At 40.2% G+C, this 6,305-nt stretch overlaps 1 long non-coding RNA gene across 1 annotated transcript; it reads right to left on the minus strand.

The window, feature by feature from the left end:
• Positions 1-1,000: 1,000 nt before the first annotated feature.
• Positions 1,001-6,305, minus strand: LOC107812597 (uncharacterized). The gene is made up of 2 exons (XR_012696851.1): positions 5,873-6,305; positions 1,001-2,706 (listed from the first exon to the last, which is right to left on the minus strand). It is a non-coding gene; the product is annotated as an uncharacterized LOC107812597 (long non-coding RNA).

Here is a 6,305-nt window from a genome sequence, read left to right on the forward strand (position 1 = left end):
TCCAGACTCTGTACCTTCCTAAACATCTTTTCTTGCTCTGCGTTCTTGGGTGGTTTGTCAGTTTCAACATGAGGCTCAAATTGGGGAGTGTAAGAGTAAGGATCTGGGACTTTGAATGTGGGCTCTGGTGCAAAGTAGTGGGCATCTGTAGCGGGGAATGCGGGCTCACTAGAGGATCGGTGGAGGGTAGCTTGTGGAGGGGGTACAAAAATAGGAGCAGATTACGGAGCAAGGTACGAGGTTATTTTGGCTGGCGGAGCGTAAACAGTTTGGGTTGAAGTGCCGGGGTAGTTGTGGTAAGGGGTAAATCCAGGTGCGTGTTGTAGGGAAAGATCAATGGTATTGGGAATCTGGGATTGAGAGAGTGGTGGAATGGAAGCAGGGTTTTCTGTGTAGTTCGTAGGGAACGAGGTGGAGGGTGTCCCTTAATCCAGGCCTGATACATTTCCGCCATCTGGTGCTTCAACCTCCGGACCTCCTCTTGCAATTTCGATTCCGACTCAACAATCTCCCTTGGTGGGTCTACAACTCCAGTGTTTTTTTCCTTGCTAGTCATGACTGTTTGACGCTTTGATCGGGTGTTGTATGGATGACTTGCCAGGATACCAACAAACTAACAACCTTCCTTTTATTAAATAAAGATAACAGAGGACAACAACACAAAACCACCACGTTAGCGTTAGGACATTTATCAAATAATAATATCACATTACGTGCAATGCACCTAGCAACAATTAACGGTTCTAAAATGGCTTTGAGGGTCGCAGGGTCATAGGGCATCATCCCGATTTGCTCATTTCGATCCTTCCTTCTCTTTCTTTTCCAACACCTCTTATCCATTTTTCTTTTTTTATCTCTTCTCTCTCTCTCTCTCTCTCTCTCTCTCTCTCTCTCTCTTTGAACCAACAATGATTTGATCGAACCCGCAGTAGGTCGCCTACATATCATGTCCCTCATGAATCAAACCAAGCGTAGTCTGGAAAAGTGATGGAAAATAAACTAAAAACAAAAGCTTTTTGGGATTTTTCGATTAAAACTTTTTTCGATATTAAAATACAAAGAGAAGTACGATAATGAAAGACATGATAGACTCGACTACACTATGACAGACTCTGCCACTACCTAAAGGACTCAGTACTCCTAGACAAGACGCGAAAGTAAAAGACAACATAAGACAATCTCAAAACACCTAAATAGAATGACTCCTCAAGCTGCTCCTGAATGCGACAATCCTGACTGGGATGGTCTTGGGATGTCCATCATGTTCAAACTCTGTAACATGCCTCGTAAAGAAACACCGATGCTGGGAATAAAGGCTCCGGCGTGTGCCCCCGCATCCTAAAGGCCGACCCTAAACAAATAATGGCCATGCTGCTCCACGTTTGCTGCCAATTCTGCTAACTGAGACTTTATCAACTCAAGCTTATCCCAGGGATCTTGGTCCGATGCCTCCTCAAAATCATTTGTCTGAAATGCCCGACCCCTAAGTTGTGCTGGCAATGGGGTGCTGACCCCTGGCGGGATGGACTGTAACCAAATCAAGTGCTCCTGAGTACACTTGGGCCTGCCAACGTCCTCTACTAATGTATTTTTCTTCATCCTCTTTGTATTGTTCCAGTATTGCACATACTTGATTTCGTCAGCCGCCTTTTTGCTAAAATTCATAATGTGCTTCCGAAGATTCAAAGTTGGAGGCTCCTCTTATCTTCTGCCCAACTGCCGCATTACCCTAACGGGGGTGTACGTCTTGACACACTTGAGTCCTATCAGCATCAGGAAAGGCTGCATGAGGCACCCTACCAAGATATCATCCAAAGGTAGCCAAAGGTAAGCCCACAAAACATTCCCATTTGTCCTCAAACCAAGGAACTCAATCCAAGACGTGACGCCTACTGGTATGTAAACTTAGGAGATTTCATCCTACGCTCGATGCATACCACCCGATCCCTCAAGGCACGGTCAATGGGACAAAGTAAGGAAGTGGTGTGCAAATGCTTAATCATCCAAAGTTGTAGCAAAAGGTTACTTCCCTCAAAATATCTGACACCTCCCCTAACCTCACTCAGGGATCGGTACAACTCTGCTAAGATCATCGGCACAATGGTAACGGTTTTGCGTTGCTTCTCATGAAATAGTGCCATTACCACTGACTGCAGACGGGTGCTAATGTGCCTCTCATCTAATAGAAAAACCAATAATCCCAACAAAGCAAGGTTGAAAGCTTCGAGGCGATGTATTTGCCACTTTTCCTTGGTTGTGCAGAACTCATCCCAAAAGACGTCAAAACTATCATATGGTCCAAATCTAGCAAACAAATAATCCAAGGATATCCAGGACTGCTCGAGACATTTTAAATGCTTATTATCTTTCAGGCCGAGGTCGCTGAGTAATCTTTTCCTAGAGTGGTCTCGGGGAAGTATCATGTCCTTGCCTATATAGCTTAAACGAGTGAGACCAGATATTTCCGCCAAGGTAGGAGTCATCTCACACTATCCAAATCTGAAAATAAAATTTTGCGGATCCCAATAAGTCAGCATCGCCTCCGCTAAGTCTGGGAGAGATGTGATATCAAGAAAATAAGTTAGGGTGCCTAATTTTTGCATTAACTCATGTTGCCTAACAATGAAAACATTTTCCACCACTTGATCAATTTTCTGGGAATGTTTACTACCATCAGCACTTTGGATCGAATCAGCGGGTCCATACCTGAACGAAGAGAACATGTTTAGCAACTCGGGACACTACATGACACAACAACATTTCCTAGTGGACAAATGCAAGACACAATTAGGCTATATTTTGCAGATTGGCCTAAGTGGCTAAAAGTGACTATTAGTGCAAACTTGACAAAGTTGACCTCTAATGCATGAAAAATACTCCATTTAAAGCTTATATGACTCCAACATCCCAACGATCACGGCCTTAAAAATTACTTTGCAAAAATTGACCTTTTTTGCAAAAATGGCCGATATGGCAAAATGTGGCTAGGGACGCAAACACGACATGGATGGACCTTAAAGTGATATGACACCAAGATGAAACTCAAGATCCTAATACATGGGTAATTGAACCACTTTTGCGAAAATAACCCTACTTTGCAAGAATGGTCGATGTGGCCAAAAGTGGCTAGACATGCAAATTTGACAGGAATGAACCTGTTGAGAGGACACTTTATTGTGACTCAGGGCTTTAAGATAGAAGATAACAAACTACTTTGAGAAAAATACTCCTATTTTGCAAAAACGGCGGATGTGGCCAAATATGGCTATACATACAAGATTTGGCTACGACCCCAGAAGCCAAAAACCTAGGACCTACTAGGAAGACCGGACCCTATGTGGGTTGCCTACGTATTCCGCCCCGAAAGACCAGAATCAGGTTCGCGTAGTTCGGGAATATGCAACTAATTTGAAAAAAACTATATTTTTTGTCTTTTCGAAAAATGACAAAAATGTAAAAACTTTTGGATTTTCTTTTCATTTTTTGAATTTTTGGATTTTTCATTTTCAATCAATTTTTTATTTTATTTTTGGATAACTATGAAAGAAAGATGCGAGTATGCCCAACTTGCTTCATTTTTCACTCTTCTTTCTAAGACATCAGTCTGCCAAATGACCTTTTTACCCTCACAGATGCAACATTTAGCACATAGGATGATTAAATGTCATTTTGGGTCACGAGCCCATTTTGACAAAATTCGGACAGGCTTCCTACAAAGAGACACGACACCTAGGACCGAGCCCTACTAGGTCTAAATGACATGATGCAAATAAAAATAACTTAAAGGCTGACCTAAGTTTGGCGTTCACTAACAATGCAATTCGAGGGAGCGTATGGTCGATGGTGGCTGCTCAAGATTTCCACCCACTCCATACGTCCGACGGCCCTCCCCCCTCCTAGAATAAGGGTGACCCAACGAAGAGTTCGTGTACGCGACGCGTACTCTGAGACTTGTTGCACAAAGAATTGACCGGGTAATGCATATGATGACAGTTATAAAGCAGTAAACACATAAAGCAAAAACTGTAAACACATAAACACTAGCAAATAACAAAATATAAAAACATAATAAAAATTATGTAAAGCTAATGAAAAAATATAAAAACCTCAACCAAATATTCTAAAAGCCAACAAAATCAAGTACTAACTCGAACCCGCAAGTCCATTCCCCAGCAGAGTCGCTAGAGATGTCACACCCCTTTTTTCATTCCAAACCTTACTAAACCCCCTTAAATAAATAAAAAGATTGTAGTAAAGCTGAAAAGGATTTTCAATTTCTGAAAGTGACAAAGATTGTATTCAAAAGGAAAACTCAAAGTCGCCACCTGACATTTGATTTTGGTATGCCAGGCCACCGTTTTTTTAGAAAATATTTTTTCTTTAAAACACTTGGACTCAAAGCTAAGTCCGCACCAGAGGTTTGGGTAAGGGGTTCATTTGACTCGGAAAGAAGGTGTTAGGCACTCCCCATGTCCCGTAACTAGTACGGTTGCGTATTCAATCTAGTTGGCTTTCAGAATATTCTAGTTAAGGTAAAATCACTGAAAAGCAGAATAAACGCACACAAGGCTTGAGGTCGTCCCCGCCTAATAAAAGAAAATAAAAAGGAAAGGAAAAGAAAAATCTTAGGCTAACCTATACTACGACTTCTCCACCATGCTCGTCAAGGCCTCCAGAATATTTACATAGTTCTTCGGGGCATACCCCGGATAATAATATATATAAACCCCTCGGGGCATTCCCCGGATAAATTCAACTAGGGGAACGACCTCTTGCCACAAAATTAAAAGCAAACAAATAGAAAAATCCTAATAATGCCTACTCGAATGTTGTCGGCCTAAGCATGCTCCTAGCGAGTGATAAAGCAATAAACAAGAGTAATAAGATATTTAAGGTCCAATTCCTCCCCCATGTTCAATTTCGCATTCCACGGGCATGACAGACAAATATTTAAAGAAGATAGAAACTAATGAAAAACTAAAAGTGTAATGACAAATAGGCGAAGAACAATGGGTTAGAGTCGTGAGTCTTGGAAGGCACACTAAACACACTACTGATAATAATATCATATTTAAAGCAGTCAAATGATGTCACCGTATGAAATACTGCAAACTTGATCCTTAAAGTGGAAATATAGCTAAAGAGAGGGAATTGACCTAAAGAAAACTAATTGAGAAAACTAATTAAGAAAGAAAGGCGCAAAAGGGGGGGATATTAACGACATGATCCTCAAAATTTCCATATCCTTACCATCTCTATTTCCAAACTAACACCATTCCATTTCAGTCTCCTATGCGCTAAACTTGTGATATTCAGCAGAGGATGAGCAAAACTTCTAAATGTTTACTAAACTCATACAAAGCCAACTAACACGACACGAAGTCCGAACAAAACTTTAAGCAGATTGTTAAATTTCTTTTAACAGATGTAATATGGAACCAGTGGAGAATCTAAAAGAGCTAAAGATATATTAGCTAGACACTATGTAGAAAAACCCTTTTAAAAAGAAAAACTACAAAAAGAAGTGTCGATTTATGTAAAAACAGACCCACTGTACAAACTTCATATTTCCATTTTTTGAGTCATTCAATAGCATAAGAGCAGGCATACTGCTAAGCTTTGTATAGAATTTCAATAATATTGCTAAAGGAAAAGTACGTGCACAATCACAAAGGCAAAGATGCAAGGACCTTAAACACATCTGAACGAAAGTGTTGCCGGAAGATAAGACTCAAACACATACTCAACACAACGCAAACTAAATCAAAGAGAAATTAAACAAGGTTTTAGAAATTACTAATGACTTAAGCCAAGCAACAATTACTTTGTTCCACATATATTCAAGTAGAGAAGAGAAAAGTTTAAAATGAACCTGAAAATGCAGCTTCAATTAACAAAATTTCTGCAGTTACAACCTTGGATCGAGCGAATCCGGAACAGAGAAACTCAGCAGGATCTTCGAACAGAAACCACGAGCCACAACCCGAAACATAGCGGCGACTCCAAAAATTCGAACAACACCAAAGTTCAATCAAACTCCATGCTTAAATCAGAAATTGGCATTCAAGAGAAAAAATGGACTATATTTTTTTTTGTGTTGTTCTTTTTTTTTTATTTTTCTGACTTCTAAAAATATAAACAAGAACCAGAAAGAGCTAACTTTTTTTTTTTTAAATATTTTCTGATTATCAACACGAAACAGAGCCCTTTTTTATCTATGAACAAACTGAAAATTAGCTGAAGAGGAGGACTCAAAATCAAAACCCCAAAATCCTAGCTTTTCTCTCAAGAAATCCCCCCTCCCA

This window comes from Nicotiana tabacum, chromosome 11, assembly GCF_000715075.1.
Source record: "Nicotiana tabacum cultivar K326 chromosome 11, ASM71507v2, whole genome shotgun sequence".
Lineage (NCBI taxonomy): Eukaryota > Viridiplantae > Streptophyta > Magnoliopsida > Solanales > Solanaceae > Nicotiana > Nicotiana tabacum.